Source organism: Ambystoma mexicanum, chromosome 6p (assembly GCF_040938575.1).
Source record: "Ambystoma mexicanum isolate Mex_15411 chromosome 6p, UKY_AmexF1_1, whole genome shotgun sequence".
Taxonomy (NCBI): Eukaryota; Metazoa; Chordata; class Amphibia; order Caudata; family Ambystomatidae; genus Ambystoma; species Ambystoma mexicanum.
The window spans coordinates 53138050-53156544 of record NC_090935.1 but is presented as its reverse complement, the minus strand read 5'-3'; positions in this window follow the sequence as shown (position 1 = coordinate 53156544).

Below are 18495 nucleotides of genomic sequence, written 5' to 3'. Positions count from 1 at the left end.
TGTACCAAACTTTGTCTTTAGTGCAGGAATCTATGGGTACGATGGGGGATTCTAGTTCTCTCAAGATGGAGAAGATTTCCTTAGTACTAGAGTTCGCTTTTTTTATTCTGTCATTGAAGGTCTCTTTTTTTGCCTGAATGATTTGTTTCTTGTAACTGTTGGTGAGGTCAGTAAGGAGGTTTTTATTATGGGGAGAAGGGTTTTTTCTCCAGCATTCTTCTGCATGTCGTTTCTCTTTGCGCAGGGCTTTGAGCGTAGGTGTGAACCAGGCATTGAGATGGGCAGGAGGTTTAGATTTTCTGAGTTTAAGCGGCGCAATGGCGTCAATCGCTGAGCTGATAGTGTTATTGTACAGGTCAACTAGATCCTTGGGGTTGTTGGTCTGGCTGAAATGATTAGTGATGGGTTGGATCAGCGGGAGGAGGTTTGGTAGTGTTATATTTTTTTGCAGTGGGTAAAGATGGGAGGAGCATGTGGTTTAGTCGGTTTGGGTTGGGGAAGATCTGAAATGGTCAATGAGATCAGATAATGATCAGTCCATAAGCAAGGTTCAATTGCCGTTATGAGGGAAACGCAGTTGATTTCTGCGACCCAGTCCAAAGTGCGGCCTTTGGTGTGCATTGGGCCGTTATTGCGTATGGTAAGGCCTGCTTCTTTGATGGTATTGACTATGGTGGAAGCATTAGAGTCATTTAAGTAATTGTAGCCTAAGTTGAAGTCGCCTAATAGAATGATTTGCGTTCCTGGTTTAGCATTAGTGTTTAAGAGGGCAGTTAGGTCTTCTTCAAAAGTGCCTAGTGGGCCGGGGGGGTCTGTAGATAAGTTGCACTGTGATGGTGCGTGAGGCAGAGATTTCTAGTTTTAAGGAAAGTAGTTCAGCTGACGGTATAGTAATGCTATCTATTTCTTTGATAGTAAGGTTGGCGCTGCAGATAAGCGCTATGCCACCTCCTTTGGAAGTTTCTCTGTCTTTACTAAAAATGGTGAAGTTTGGGGGTATGGCAAGCATTAGGGCAGGGCCAGCAGCTTTGTGCAGCCAGGTTTCAGTAATTGCTAGGAAGTCAGTTTGGTTGCAGGTGATGATGTCAGCAATTTCGGAGGCATGGGCCATTAGCGATCTAACGTTAATGAGACCACCCTTGAGGTTGTGTGTGACTTAAATATGGGCTATGTTGGGCAAGGTTACAGGCCTGGCCTTAATCAGGGCGCCTTTGATAAGCAGTGCTTTGGGTAGGTTGTTTAGTGTTGGTGAGTGTGAGGTGATGCTTCTCCGGTGAGATTGTGGCGATGGAAGGCTCTGGAAGGGGTGAGAGGGCCTCTTAGGTGACCATGTGTGGCGTGGAAGTCTTGAGCCCAGTCTTGGATTCCTAATGGTTACTGAGCAAGGTTGGTTGGGCATAGGCCTAGTGGAGAAATGTTCTAGCCACAGGGCAGGTGAGTTCAAGTAAGGATTGTGTGGGGGCAGGCCGTAAGTCGACGTGTTGGCGGGGTGTGACATGAAGAGCATGGGTGTCATGGCTGGTGAGTGTTGGGAAGTGGGGCTGCATACGTTGGTGATGGCTATGGTGGTGAGTAGGGGAAGGAGCCAGGTGATGTTATAAGTTAGGAAGAGCAGGCACATAATGACTGGCGGCTAGGTTTTGGTTGTGTTTCTAGGTAGTTACAAGGTTCAGCAATGGCAAAGTATGGGGAGCACAAAGGCCGTAGTGCACTAGCAGGCTAAGTGCAGTTGTCAGATGGCGCTACAAAGGCATGCTAGATGCAATTATCAAATGTCGCTACACATGCAGGCTAGAGGCAATTATTGAATGTCGCTACACAGGCAGGCTAGATGTAATTATCAAATGTTGCTACACAGGCAGGCTAGATGCAATTATCAGATGTCGCTACACAGGCAGGCTAGATGCAACTATCAGGTGGTGCTACACGGGCAGGCTAGATGCCATTATCAAATGTCGCTACACAGGCATGCTCGATGCATTTATCAAATGTCGCTACACAGGCAGGCTAGATGCAATTATCAAATGTCGCTACACATGCAGATTAGATGCAACTATCAGATGTCGCTACACAGGCAGGCTAGATGCAACTATCAGGTGGTGCTACACAGGCAGGCTACATGCCATTATCAAATGGCGATACACAGAATGCAATTCTTTAATGGTAGTATAATGCAGGTACAACTGCAGGGCAGTATTATAGATACAGCAAGTAGAGAGGTGATGCAACAGGTGTGTCCACGTGGGGGGGCGGCGATCGTCCCGCTGTCAACCGCTCCTCCCAGGTGGCCCGCGAGCAGGCCCCTGCACCCTCTGCCGGAGGGAGAGAGACGTTGCGCGCCTCTGCTTCGCCTGAGCCCCGGGACACTGCCTCCAGCCGTCGAGCTTGGGTCCGCTGCCTCCAGTGCAAGTATGTTTATTTTGTGCACCCGACGGCTCGTAGTCAGTGCCTATGGTCGCCCCGAGACCTCTGTGTACCGTTCTCTTCCTCTTCCAGCACCGCCCTTAGTCGCCGCGTCCTTGGCGGGGTTTACCCTCGGTGGGGGAGGGGCAGTCGCTTCTCACAGGTGTTTCTTTCGCCAAAGCCGGGTTTCCTACGCAGAAACAAGGACGGCTCTGCTCACATCGCCTAGCGGGATGTTCCGGCGTCTAGCTGTGGAAAAACCGCACGGGAATCTTCACATTGTAGTGCTTTTTTGTCGGCAGCCCGGCGAGAGCGCGACTCAAATGCGACTTCTCCTGCCGGCGGCCATCTTGGGAGTCTCAAGGTTGTGAGTTTGAATGGGAAAAAGGTCTGTATTTGAAAAGGTTCAGGTGATGGGAGTTCGAATGATGAATAAGGTATCTGGAAGCGGGGATGATGCTGGATTGCTTAACTGTATTGGACCAAAAGGGTATCGGGAAAAGGGGAAGAGTGCCCCTCAGTTAAAGGAAAAGGTGGAAACTGCTGATGCAACCACACATCTTGACCAGGGAATCTTGGAGGTTGGCATACCTCTATCCGATAAACATGAGCAGTTGCCCTTACCCCCTAAAATGATGCGTGCGCACTCTGGAGGGCTGGGGAAGTTCGGCCGGGGCGATAGCACACTCTTGACAACTGAGACACAGACAAATAGACTGCCCACTGGTATAGGGAGAAAGGGAGGAAGTAGATGGTTAATAGGGAGAGGGTGTACGCGATAGATGATGATAGATGATGATCTAGAAGGTGGGAATAGAGATAGTGTGAAGATGGGGACCATAGTAGGAAGTCGGGAGGAGGGTAAAAGTGTATGGGGTGGAGAGGAGCACATACAGGTCGATCGGGATGTCTAGGTTGGGAAAGTCACCTGGTTGGGAAATCTATATGTGCCAAGAAACCCCGGGCTAGATAGTAAGGGTACAAATAGAAGGTCTAATGGGTCAGACGAGCTGAAGCTGTTTGGGAGGGAAATCGAAGAGGCACCAGAGGGCTCCCATCAGAGGAACCAAGAAGGTGTGTTAATGCAGGAAAGCAGAATCATCTTAAAGGAGGCAAGGAATACGGACGGAGGGAGGCGTGTAGAGGGACTAAGATGGAAGGACAGCTATCTACTGAAGGGGTGAGAGACACGAATACTGAGAACGAGTGCGGAAGTGGGAAGACATATAGGCTGAATTGAAGAGTCGATGGGGTCCAAATTTGAATATCTGCCTTAATAGAACTAACATCTTAATATATGCATAAATTCCAGAACAAAGTCTTACTATCCTCCTTTGACATTGACAGAGTAGAGTTCTCTAATCAGGAAGTGATGGACTGCTGTAATCTTTACTTTGGGTCTCAGCTGGTGTTGGATACAGTTATGGCAGAAAATGCGACACTTAAAACTGTGGGATTTGATATAACGCAGATCGACAACTAGGTAATGATGGGGAAGGGACTTTGTGAGATAAACAAATAAAAAATCACTTTGGATCACCTAGGGCGTCATTCTAACTGGGTGGTAAGTGATAATGACATGAAGCTTATAAAGAAAGGGGGGTTGGATGGGATCACGTCCTCCCTGTGTGCAAAGAACTGGTCATAGTGACAATTGCGATGAGCAAGATCATATGAGATCCCCTAGGGATACAGCACTTCTTAAAAGTGCTGTAGAGCAAGAAACTTTGAAGCTCATATCTTGGAACTCTAGGGGTAACAGGCAGTTGCAAGCGAACATTGATCTGGTTGAAACATTGAGAGAGGCGGATTTGATTCTCCTACAAGAAACCTGGTTAAAGGAGGCTATAAGGTAATTTTTCAGCCGGCCAAGTCTAGTGGTGGAGGGCGGTCATCAGGAGGATAGCTAGTTGCAGATCGATCTTCATTGGTTTTGACAAACGGGAATACATTGACATTACTATTTGGGACACTAGCAGTTGCCTTGAATACCGAAGCACAGAAGAGTAACCTTCTAGTGATTAATGTATACTGGCACTGTGGGATAGCCAACTTGGAGGAATTCCTGACCCAAATTTTGGACTGCATTACACAGTGGCAGGAGAACAAGGAGGGAGGTAATGTCATAGTCACGGGATATGAACGCAAGTTGCCTAACTGAAGAAAATTATTGGACAAAGGGGATAGCAATGATCCTTAAAGAATTGCTGGAAGAAAATGGTTGGGGATGCGAAAAGGCTGTAGGTCTGGTGGTGCTGAATGACTCCTTTGAGGGTGGAAAGAAAAGAACGTGTACATGGCACAGGGGTGATATAAATTCTACCATTGACCATATCTATACAGATTTCAATCTTTTTGAGAAATGTTGGGAATTTAAGATTGTTGGGAATACTTTCAGTGACCACTGCATACTATTGTCAGACTTTGCTGTAAGAAGGGCAGCTAAAAGAATAGGGGGTCCAAGGGACTTAAAAGGGAATAGAAGAGGTGTGATAAAGAGCTACACTGGTCTTAACAAATATTTGGGGACACTATATGGACATTCAGACCTGCAGGGGAAAATTAAAGTCTTCTGTTCAGATGTCTTTGATGGACTCCTGGATACATTCCAACATGGGCCACACATAATGGGGGTAAGGGAACTAGGCAGCTTAAAAGTACACCCAAGCATGTCTTTGATGAGGAAATGACAGAGGCAAAAAGGAAGATGAGAAGGGAACTGAGACTGGATAGAAAGGGGTACCTCCAGAGGGATGTTTGCTCCAAAACTCTGAAAAGAATAAAACAAATACATAGAAATTACTATAAGAGCAGGGGAGTAACTATGATCCAGAGGAATGCAGAAACAATGTTAGGTGTTTTGATTAAGAAAGATGCAAGAGCCTTCTGGCAATTGGTAAATTTGGGGGATATGGGCCACTCTCTAAAACAACTGCTGTGTCTGAGCAGAAATGGGTGTCCTTCTTTGAAGAACTATATGGGACCGAAGAGGAGGGGGGGAACCAAGTACTGGGGGTGGAAGAATGGGTGGATGAGAGATCACTCCTAATGGAGATAGAGGAGATTACTGCACTGATAAGGGCATGTAGTAACTCTCGAGCGGCAGGTCCCATTGTCCTGTCTAATGCCCTGTTCAAGGCCGAACCTGAAATCTGGGGTAAGATCTTAACGATCAAATTCAGAGTAATTGTAAAATCAAGGGTGCTCCCCTCATCCTGGGAAATGGCTAATGTTTTTGCCAATTACAGGAGGGGGATAAGAATTACAGACCAATCTCACTGATTGATGCTGACTGTAAATTGTTTTCATCTGTACTCTTGGGTCACTTAAATGAATGGGTCAGAGATTCAAAAAGCCTATCTATGCTTCAGAAATGGCCATTCAACATCTCTGAATGCAATAGTGTTGCAAATTTTCCAGAAGTTTGCAGTGGGCATCGAAGGAAGGGTCCATTTTTGTAGCCTCCATAGAGTGATCAAATGCATTTGATATGGTGGATCGAAAACAACTATGGCATAAGCTTCATGAATGGGCACTTCCTGGAGATTTATTAAAAATGTTGTTGATTAAACTGCACTGTATTTCTGCAATCAAAGTAAGATTAATCAAAGAAGGTGACCTATCCAGGTGTATTGAAGTTAAAAGGGGCGTACAACAAGAATGTATTTTAGCACAGTGCATCTTCAATCTGTATTTATCGGACACATGGGAATATCTGGACAAGTGTGGGTTTGTGCCCCAAAAATAGGCAATTTGAGAGTACCAGTGTTATCTGTCATGATTCCTGCCCCTCATGTCCCCAGCACTCCAAGATGTCAGGCTGGAGCCAGGCCACAAACACCTACATGGCCCTCAAGGGCCTCTCCATCCCTCCAAAGACCAATTTGGAGTCAGACTTGGCGCTTGTGGCACCAGACTCACTCACTCCCATAGGATAACATTGGGGATTCGGCTTGTAATGCATTGATGGGGACAAGATGGATGCCCCCACATATTTTGGTTCCCAGAACTGCATGTGCAGTCTAGTCTTTTGGGTGTGGTTCAGTCCAGAGACACCTGGGATACCCAGAGACAATTTAAGCCACGCCCAGGCTGAGAAACATGCTTTGTGTTTTCTGCACCTGCAGCGTGACACTCACCGTGTTCGGATCGGTCTCCAGTAGGCCTGCATCCTTCTTCTGCGCTCAGCTCCTGCAAGAACAAGAACACCATTAGGAACAGCCTTACCTTGCGGCGCTTCTGCCCATCATTCATCGCTCCTTCTGTTCTGAGGGCATCTTTGGCAGTGTCATTCCCATCCCGGCACGCCGCTTCCTAAGAAAAAGGGAAAACAACAGAAAAAAGGTATTAGTAAGCATTCAGCAAATCTTTGCTTATTTTTAAGACTGTACAAGCTTCAAATGCTTACCTGAATCCCAGCCGCTCTGGGGGAACTCTGTCTCCGGAACTTCTCATCCATCTGCAAGAGGGAAAAGACACTCCAGGTTAGTGAGGAAACATCTAGAGGCGCCGCATACTGCGCTTACTCACCGCATTTCTTCTTTATAACCGGCATCCACGCTGAAAACGTCACGGCACCTAAAAGACACAGAAAAGTTCAATGCAAATAAGAAAGGGTCGCATCGCGCATTACGCTCTCACTCACCTTCAGCGCTACTCATCTCAGCAGCACGTCGCCATCCCTGGAGGCCGGCCATCATCTAAGGAAGGAAAGGAATGAAGTTAGAGAACTGTTCAAAAGACTCATTATACTTACCTGTCAGACTCTTGCCAGTGAAGTAACTAGGCAGCAACGAGCCTGCATCAATCAACGCACCCCTGCACTGAAAGCAGGACGGAGAGCACACTTTCCAAGAAAACAAGGTGATCTGTGGATCAAAGGGAAGGGTTGGACCCCGGGGAAGAAGGGGTTCAAGCACACAGAGACTATAGGGAGTTAAACTCTACCAATCCTGTGTTTCAGGCCCAGTCTCCAGTCGAGTAGACTCCAGGGAAGGGTTGGAGGTCGTAAGAGATCAGAACAGGCTGAGTGACGTCCCTGTGGATACCAGGTGAGCGTTACATTATCGTATGCGGACGACGTCTTGTTATTCAATGTCACAAAGAAGGGCTTGCAACGATTTCTGAATGGTTTTTCGGAGTATGCTTCTGTAAATGGGCTAACGATCAACCTGGAAAAGATTAAGATTCTGCATTTTACAAGAGGTAGGAAAGGGGTAAACATGTCATGGTCCCTGGAGGAGTGCAGAATCGAATGTTCTTATCAGATGACTTATTTGGGATTGTACATTTTTGGATGCCCATCTAGTCACCTAGGACCGGGTTCACACTTATCACAAACAATGTTCACAGCTATATCACTGTTTACCCCTAATGTGCAGGCATCCCTACGTCGGATTCACATTTGCCAATTTCACAGTTCACTTATTTGTATGCAATGTATCAAAGACTTTCAAGTATACGAGGGGTATTGCTCAACCCTTGTAGGATCACTTTGACACTCCACGCCAGCCTCTCCTACGGCCTCTTGGTTCTCTTAGTTTCCAAAAAAAACAACACAACCCAAAAGTGCTCCAGTCAGAGTGCTTCAAATGAGCTCCCCCGCAGCGCCGGACCACTCTGCTTCTGGACCTGGTACTGGGGTTTCTTTAAAGTTCACAAACAGCACAGTTCGGTTACTATCAGTCTTCTCTGACTCACCGGCTGTGCTGAACTGTTGGAGTTTCTTGTCTCTGAAGTCAAGGACGGCACCACAGCACCACAGCAGTAAACTGCTTCTCCCCACTTTAGCTAACAGTGCGGGAGGGCGCTTTGTGCTCTTGACACCTGTCGCACCACACACCAGCTGGACTTCCCGGTCTTATGATTTCCCTTTCGGAGGCTTTGCGGCTCTGAGGTGGGAAGGGCAAGGGCAAATCCATCCTCGCCGTCCCTCCAGGTTACACCGCCTTTCTCCTCCATTTGAACTGCCGGTCCGGAATGGCTGTTTCCTCATGCGTTCGGCCTTGCTCTAAGTGTGCTCTTGTGCTATGTCTGAGGGACTGGGGAGGAGGGGGTCTGTACTTCCGCTCTCTATTTGGTAGAGGAGAGGCACAGAGGACCCCTGCCAAGATTCTCAATATTGGTACGTGGTCGAGCAATCAAGGCCTAGCTTCTCAGGAAGGTGATGCGGGCTGATTTTTAAGTACAGTGTAGTCCTCAAGCACCCACAAAGGAATGTCCGCACACTGTATCGGTTAAAACACAGTCTTTATATAATTAATATTCAAGGTTATATACAATATCACGATAACGCACTTTGTACTCGATTATCTATAATGGCAAATATATACAGTTCTACGTGGTACCACAATTACTATTAGATGTCTTTAAAGTGCATCAACTGTACGGTTAAATGGCACACCAATCAGTTTCTAAAGGAAAGCAGCAATAGAGGAAAGAGGAAAGCAGTTGTAAAGAACAATTGGCAGAAATACTGGTCAGTACTGTTAAACACAGTTCTGTGTGGAGAGCCCCCCACCTGGGCAACCTGTAGAATAAAGATACAAGCCTAGTCCATATATTGTTCACAAGAGACTTCCCAATAGTTCTGCAACCCCAAAGTACCTGGCGTTGTAGCGTTCCTCGTCGGGGAATAGACGGCCCTTCTTGAGTGTCCTTCCTTTAAGGCAGGAGTCACGGGTCGTCGAACGTCCGACGGAGAACAGCGTGAACTACGACGGTGAAGTGGCATCTTCGTTCCTAGCGGTGCTCGTTGATGGGGAAGCGTAAACGTCCTGCAAGGAAGAGGTGTGCGGGGCACCTCTGTGTCGATAGTTCTGGACCGCGAAGAGTTTGAAGAACTGTGGCCCAGCAAGGGCGTTGAGTCGTTGGCGTCTCATTGGTCTTTCGGTGGCTTGAAACCCATCAGCGGATGCTCTTCAGCGCATCGACGGTCAGGCATTCTCCAGCGGGATAAGACGGCGGCGATGCGGACAGGAGCGCCCTTGGATTCAAAAGTTCCTAGGCAAACGGCAGCAAGTCGGCTCCGGTCTGCGACGGTGGCAGTCGACAGTGGCGGACAACAGTCTGGGCGCTTCTCCTTGGGATTGCGCAGCAGTCCCCATCTCGGGTCAGCAGCCTGTCGAAAGTCTGTCTACCAGGGAGCTTTGGCAAAGATCAGCTGGTGCACGATGGTCCCTCGTGGCTCGGGAAGAGGGCGCCTTACCAGGTCCTCTCTGGGTCAGTCATTGGAGACACAGCAGCTTTCAAATTGTGAAGGAGGGCAACAGCAATTCTTCTCAGGGTTTCAAGGTTAAGCTTCAGGTTACTCCAGATACTCGTCGTAGTGGACTTCAGCTTCTTAACACCATTCCTAGCAGTGAGAGGTCCCCAGATATACTGTTGATCTGCCATTCATTCCGCTGGGTCATACTCAAGCATCCAATCACGGCGAAGGGCATTCATGCAGGCAGGCACCCAATCAGGCACACAGTGCATTCAGGCCATTCATTTCTCTCCAGACACTCACAACAAGTTATGTGTATTGGGACAAGTACCCAGCCATTCAACACTCCACACTGCATTCATACCGGTTTCGGGCAGGGCTGTCACAGTCATTGTGTCAAACACCAGATACTAGACACCCACAACACTGAAATGCGTATTCGTCACACACTCCATTCACCCAGGTCCCACCCACAGGCGTACCCACAACATACAGTCGTTGGGAAGGCTCCAGCCAGTCTGGTCAGCACTTCCCCACACTACCATATATGGAACTTCCACCCAACAGCCAGTCAGGGGGAAGGGACAGAGCCAGAGCTTCCCGGGACTTCGGGAAGATCAAGGTAACAGGCGATGGAGGGCAAGAGGCCACGGGGGCCATCTTGTCTCCATCGTGAATCTACCGATTCCAATGACAGGACCTGGGCATCCCAAAATGGAGGACGCTCAGGGCACCAGTCAATTCAGCACAGAGCTGCCACCAGCCCGTACCCTGCTCTGTGGGCCACTGACAGGTGCCCAAAAACATACACTAGGGGCACAGGGTTGCACCCCTACCCATGGGTGCCATAAGGGTATCCCATGGGTCTGTTCACCAAAACCAAAAGAGAGAGCTGCACCGCCAGGAGTCCCACATGAACTCCTGCGCAGTAAAACACGACAGACCACATGATAAAAAGCAGTAAAGGACAAGGATACCGAGGCCCTGTCCCTCCGATGCATTTCCAGCATCACACTATGCCTTTTATACCTGAGGGGAAGGGAAAGGGCTGTCAGGTATGCGTAGTTATTGTCAAGTGCCTGACTTTGCCTGACCCTTGTGTTGGGACATGTCAGGTAAATGGCTCGGGTGTTAGTCCATCATCTTGCATGGTTTAAGAAAGTGTTTGTGTCGGAAAGAAGGGGTGGGCGATAGAACTTCTGAATATCCTATGGGGTAGGATGGGGAAGAGGTGTTATAGGGAAGGGAGTACCGCTTCTCACCCGTCGGCGGACCACATCCACCCCCCTAGAACCCAGCCAAGTGATCCTTCTGCACTGGTCCACTCCCAGGAACTGGCTCCAATAGCAATGGCTGTGTCCTGGCCACCTGGATGACAGATCCCCGGGGTCTAGTAATTGAGATATCTTCAGGTTTCTCACACAAAGGACTATGGCACTCCTCTGAGGAGGACCCAGCTGTATGACAAAACAATGGAGAAAGGAATCAATGAGAGGCGAAGCAGGCGTGATGCCTGGCAGACCCAGGAAGTGTGTACGTGAAGGCAAGAAGCTACGTCGGGAAGCAAACCTCCAGTTGGGAGGACATCGAAAGCAGATTGCAGTAGTCCTTTCCAGGCTGACGCAGAGCAGGCCTGACTGGAAGCTGGGATCCTTGAGGAGGTGGACCGAATGCTCCATTAACTGCGCCAACACCACCTGGACGAAGAGCCAGCAGTGGGGGTGGAAAGAGGACAGTAGTGGGGGCGGAAAGAGAAGCAAGAAGAATGTTCAGTGGGAACGCAGTGACCCAACACCCCAGGAATAACCAGTGACATAGCCCCAACAGAGAAGAGGTAACTGGAGTCACAGGAGACCCAGTAGGGGATTGGGGAAAGGGTGCCGAATGTTAAGAAGGCATCAGGAGTAATCTCCCTCATCTCAGTCTTTGTACCAAAAGTATCCAATGTACAGAAGGCATCAGAGGTCATCCCTTTGTCTCTAAGTGATGCTGTGTAGAAAACAAACTTATAATAAATAGCTAGGAGGTGAAAAGGACAAAGTAAGTGTACTGGTGATTCATCAGGAAAAAATCTTGGGAGTGGCCATTCCTTTAGAATAATGGCCTTTTACTGGAGTTGCCAGTAAATATAGGTTAGATGACTCCAAAAGTCTTGATATTTAATGGAACTTTAAAACAAGCTTTCATGCTTGTTAAGATGGATTTCTGAACTCTGACCTGGTGGGCAGAGGTTCAGAAGGCCAGCCTAGTTTCCTGGAACAGGGTAACCTTCTGGACAAGCCAGACCAATCAAGGTAGCATTGGCGGCATTCAAGACTAGGTCTCAGGAGCGGTGAGGGTGACTGAAAGACCTCAATGAGCACACAGGGTAAAGGACACTTACAAATCACTCCCAGTCAGGTGTATATATATTAAAAATATTTCAAGGCCTTTGAGTTTCAACACAATAGTTATTAACAGTAACACTTTTAAATGAACATAATCCTGCTAAAATACATATATACAAGACCAAGGGGGCCTAAAGGGTTAATGCACGAAATGGGTCCACAACCTATAAAAGGGAAGGAAGCAAGTAGTGCAAAGAGTCTTTAGGCAGTTCTGCAGTAATCGCTAGTCTAACTGAAAGGCAGTCCAGTCCCTAAAATGCTCAAATGTACTTGCAATGTTGGCGCACGCGGTAGTGCAGATGTGCGAAACAGGGTCTTTTGTAGGGTCTGTAGCAGCTCAGGAAGGTGGTTGAGGTGACGCAGAATAGGTTCCCGATATTCGAGGAGGGTCACCCCAACAGGGCAGAGCAGGTTCCAAGAATTGGGACTAGTTTGATAGCTCAGGCTATCTGGAAAAATGAGAGTGGCCCTCAGGGGACACTCGTGCGTCAAAAGGGATGGATGCGCTATGTGCCACCGGTAAGGGTTGCAATTACTCACCAACCCCTGGCGCACTCCGGACCAAACTTGGGCCGTCGAGTCCAATTTGGTTGCAGGTTCAAATGCGGCAATCTCGTGGTTCTGCGGCTTTCAGCAGCGAAGTTACAGCGTTGATTCCCAAACGAAACAGTGGCGATTACTCCGCTCCTGGTGGATGGATCAGGGCAGTTTCACTGTAGCAGGCTTCAGGGCACAGAGGGTCACAGCTGCAATGCACTTGCAAAGTTTGTTACCATGGCTGGGCGACACGGTAACCGTGTGTACTCCGGTTCGGGTGCTCTCTCTTTACTCCAGACCTGGGAACGCCAAGTGTACGAAATTCGTTGTGAGAGTGCCTTGTACACAGAGCTTGCGATTTACCAAGTTTCGAGGACCTCCTTGAAACGGTGGCGGTGACAGAGCGAAGATCCTGTGCAAGCTGGTCAGCCTACTGGTTGGCCCAGGGACAGTTCCTATAAGGCTTACTTGCAGGGTTTGATGAAGGTGCAGAGAATAGTTAGTCCCACTATTCCAATGGGGCAAAGCGTCTTCACGGACCTTCTAGTTCGATCAGATGCAGAGGGGTCCAGCAGGACGACAGCAATCTCAGGGTGCCAAACCTTCCAGCGGGTCACCAGCGGTTCATCGACTCGGCTTCTTAGGGCCTCATTACACGGTAGGCGGTAAACCATGGAGCTATTAGTGCCATGGTTCATGCCGGTAATTTACCGGTACCGCCTTGGAGGAAAGGGGAATTACCGCCCTATTCCAAGGTTGGCGGGGCGGTAATTCCTCCTTCCTCCATTGCCCTTCCCCATTCCCATTTTTGCCCCATAGGGCATAATGGGAATGGGGAAGGCGCTAATTATGGCACCGCAAATTGCGGTACCGTAATTAGCTCCCTGGTCCCTTTGCGGGTTGGATTTTAACGCCTGCAAAAAGCAGGTGTTAAATTCCCCAAACCGCAAAGGCACCTCGTAGTAAGGCGGTAAGGATTTACCGGTACCGGTAAAATACCGGTACCGGTAAACCCTTACCGCCTACCGTGTAATGAGGCCCTTAGATTCAGGATACTTGGATCCTATACTTGGTTCAGTGAGAACTCAAGAGATCGACCTGGTATGGGTGTTTGGAGCCCTTTCTTATCCAAAATATCCTACGCGCCAAAGTGAAGAGGACCCAATGGGAGATCTGCTCACATACAGGCATACCATATGTGGACCAATCATGGACCACGGTGGTCCCAGGCATTCACAGCACACCAGACTCCCTGGCACCCAGGCTGTGTATTGGAACCAGACAGACCAGCCTACATCCTAGAAGCACACACACAAGGCATGTAGAAGCCCACGAAAGCTTGGTGCTTCGCAGGAATATACATGCCCAAATAAGGACTGACCCGGGTCGCTTCGACCTGGGGAAGGTGAAGGGGCAAGATGGCCAAAGGACAGGACAAAGAACCTTGTGGCATGGCCATTTTGGAGCCAGGCTACCTATTCATGCCAAATGCGGTTTACCTGGCAGGAAAGGGTTAAAATTACATGAAAAGATAAGCTGCCACCAGCCCTGTCAAAGGCACATCTGCACTTCTCCTAAAACATCCTTCGAGAGTATCTAGGGCCTTTTGAAATGACTACAAGATCCAAGAGCACTGTACTGTAAGGTACATTGTGCACTTGCACCATGTTGCAGAAAAGTTGCAACATTGACAAGGACTAAGGGAAACAAAGTCTCCCAGTACTGACGTCTTTAACCCCATTTTGGCACCTTGTTTTGTGTGATCCCTGTTTGCAGGGATCACACAAAACTGTAATCCAACCCCCGGGCTATGTGAGAGGGAGGCCCCTCCCTCACTGCCAAGGGGCTTGATTACTTTCAGTTTCACGTCAGAGGGCGCTCGATCCGGGGGCAGCAATGCCCACTAGACACCAAGGATCTGTTACAGAGGTGGGGGGGTAGCTTATTAGGTAAGCACCCCCTCTCCCCCTTTGTTAGGCAGAATCCTGTGCAGTGCCCTTAGGGACCACTACACACAATTAAGACTACAAGTGGTTATACAAGTTCACCTTTGGTACAAGCCGGTACTTCTATGTTACAGTGGTAGCAGTAGCTGAGCAGCCAGGCTTATCTCAAGAGTATATGAGCAGTAGCAGAGATTACACAAAGGGACCACAATTACTGTGACTCAAGCAAACACTGACTCAAGGTTTCAGGTTAAAAAATATAAGTACATTTATTTTTAAACTGTCTGTTATAAAACACAACACTTCTATAAATTCAAAACCACCTGTAAAATACACCACAACCAACCAATTCTCTTGGCACAGAACAACTCAAGGTAAGTACCTTATGTTATGGCGGACCGGTGTTGTGAAACAAAAGACGTTACCGTGAATACATTTGCGATCACTTTTAGACAGTTCGGTCTTACTAAAGATACGCGTATCTGCAGCAAGAAATGTTACCGGGGCAAAACACACTTAGCACCTGGGTTAACCAGAGAGAGTTGGGGGCAAAAATCATAGGCAATGCTTTTGTCAAGGCAGACAGAATCAGAGAACACTCGCTGACAGAAATACAAAAGTCAATAAGCCGGAGCCAGTGTCAAGTTTAAAACAGGTGTTAGGGAGAATTCTCTTATAAGGCTAATTTCCCAAACCTAGTGAGACCCCAGCAGCTTTGCTGGATTTTTGGGGTTTGTTTTTTTCTCCTACTAAGAGTGAGACTCTTTTACTCCCACTCTTAGGCATGATTTGAGGTATGTCTCTGACTATTTGTGTGATTTTGGGATATGGGGTCTTTTACCCCATAGGGTTCATCTGTTTTTTGTGTATGTGTTACACAGCACCCTGAGTGCAGTAACACAGGGGCGTCATAGTGACCCCCAAACAGGCATCATTACGACTCAGGCGGTAAGGGGTTAACGGCAGCGTAAACAGCGCCGACCCTTACCGCCTGAGTATGAGGTCCCTTAGCGCCATGGAGGTTTTAACACCTGCTTTTGTTAAAATCCATGGCGCTAAGGGACCATGGAGTTAATTACGCCACCGTAATTTACGGTGGCGTAATTAACGCCTTCCCCACTCCCATTATGCCCTATGGGGCAAAAATGGGAATGGGGAAGGGTAAATGGGGATTGGGGACTTACCGCCCCCGCCAACCTCGGAATGGGGCGGTAAGTCCGCCAACCACCATGGCGTAAACGTAGTTTACGCCATGGTGGTAAAGTCACGGCCCAGGCGGTAACTTACCGCCTGGGTCGTAATGAGGCCCATAGACTCCATACCCTGGGACTGACTACTGTCTCCCAGGGCATGTAAAGTCACCATTGACTTTACTAGTCCTAAATTGTGAACAGAACCAATACAAACCATAATATTCTGGAAGTACTGGAAGGGGTTAATTATATTGCCCCTGGGTCTGTTTTCAAGGGGGCACTGTCCAGTCCCCCTTGTCAAGTTTCTGGCTGGTGGCAGTGGTTACCACGCAAAATATTCCACCAGAATATTTCCTACGGGATTTTCCCATTGATTTTAAACACACCACTTTTTGGTGCAATGTTAAAGATACCGCCGGTTTATTTATTTAATATTAAATTCACGGTTGGGTCTTTTTGCCAGAACTCTTTTCTAAAATGGCGTTTGTGTCCGTCTCTGTAACTCTGACCAAGGTTGAGCCTTTGTTCCACTTTTTTGGCGGGCTTCTCCACAGAAGCCCTCCAACTGGTGCCACTCTGTCTGGGTTCCACAGGATGTGTGGGGAGGGGAATTGGCACCCTCGACTGCGTTGCCTTAGCAACTCAAGTCGCACTCTATTCTGATTGGGCCAGTGGTGATTGAGTGACAGCTAGGCTGTTGAATGGGGGGTTTTCTGCATAAAAGCAGGGATTTTGGGACTGGAACTTCAGAAGTCGCCACAGTACCTAAGAAATCCAAAGAGGGAAGAAGCTGAGCCATCTGCAACAACAACACCACCGGTGGAGCCCTGCTGCAACAAACTCACCACTTTCCCGACGACAAGAGGAGATCTTCTGCTGGAAGAGTCTTCTCCCTCTGAGCTGGTGGGATCAACCAGTTTGCCCCTTTCGCCTTCCAAAGACGTCTCTTGGTCGACTCGCCCGTGCCAAGCACCCCGGCGACTGGATAGCCAAGCTTCACCACTTTGACCGCGAATAAAAGGAACGCACCTTTTACCGATTAACTCCGCGGCTGGTCTCTTCCCTGGGCCGTGCAACAACTACAAGGTTCCTCCTCGACGAGATCTTCTCTTCCCCTGGTCGAATCCACGACTTGCATCCACTGCCAGGAACAACTGCCCCCGCTGGAGCTTCCTCTCTCTTTAAGGTACTGTGTTCCACCTGGCCTCCCTTTCTTCGGATTGCTAAAGGTGACCCTTAAATCCTTGGCTTTCCAACTGGGTTGGCTCCAGACCTTCTTACTTTACTTCTCGAATCACCCCAACCTCTTTTGAACACTCTGCAAAGACTTTTAGTGCATTTTAAACCGTGTGATCCTGGGCACATTTCGTTTTGCTCCATTTAAAGTGGGCCTGGCCTATGAACTTTGGCTCTACAGTGTATACTGCCTTCACTGACTTGCTCTGAACTTATAAAAGTGTTGGGAACTGTTTTATTTCTATGCTCTGCCTTTTTCTCTCCCTTTAACCTAACTATTGGAGTGCCATCTAGGTTACGCGCTCACATCCGTTTTGACAAATAGTGGTGTTTTAACTCTGACTTGTCTAATAGTTATCAAGGGAGGTGTTTATACTTTATCTGACTGTGTTTGAACTTGCTTTTGATTTAGAGTGCTAGTGTGTTTTTAAACTGTTTTAAATAAATAATTATATACTTTTGATACAGAGCTCTGGTCAGTGCTTGCTTGTTTCACTGTGTTTTTAGCCCTATTGTGTATACTCTATATACTGCCTTACTCTTCTTGAGGGACGTCTGACTGCTCCGCCACAGTTACCAGGTAAACCTGGGTGGTACAGACTGCTACCAAATGGGGTTTACTGCTTACTCCTGTAGTATTAATCTTTTTGCAGTGGTCCCCAAGGGAACTGCACAGGATTCTGCCTAACAACAGGAGAGGCTCTTCAGATGGCTATCCAGACCACTACAGCATGGTGCAGTAATTTCGACCACAAAGAGGATCCTCTGGCTGTGGGAGATGAGCTGGTTGACCCCATCAGCCTCAAGGGAAGAAGACTCCGGACTGGATCTTCTCTGGTCGTCGAAGGGTAGATAGCTCAGGACTGCAGCAGGGCTTCACCAACACGGGGTAGTTGCAGCAGCCGTCTTCTTCTCCGCTTCTCTTCGGTTCCTTGCAGTTTCAGTGGTGACTCGGACTTTCAGCCCAAGAGTCCTGCCTTTTATGCGAAAATCCCCCATTCACACAGCCTGGCTGTCAATCACGCAGCAGAGGGGTTATCCGGCCCGGACAACCTCCTCAACCAATCATGGCAAAGTGCAACTTGGGTTTCCTAGGATACCCTGTGCAGGGGGTGACTATACCCCTCCCTCACATTCAGCCCACCTAGACACCCAGAAGCCTAGAGGAGGTCTTCTTGGCAGGAGCCCGCCAAAAGATGGTGAACAAAGGAGGCAAACCTGGTTTGCCGCGCAAAGTAAAACACAAGAAGGACTTTAACAAAAAGAAATGGCGACTAAGCCCAACCGGAGCAAAAAGAAAGAGTATTTGGTCAAGCGGGTTCATGTTCGAGGCTAATATAATAGCGTAAAACAATACAACGTTTATATAGTATGAATGCGGTAGAAAAGTTAGGGTAGATACCACTGCCACCAGTCAAGTCTAAATGTTAAAAGAGCAAAACAAAGCTCAGAGAGGCACAGAGAACAAGGGGTAGGATTTAACCCTTTCCAGTACTCCATGTAAGATGGGTTGTACTGGGTCTGTAGTTTTAAAGTGACTATGTAAAGTTAATGCCAAATTTACCTGTTTCTGGGGGACAGTAGTC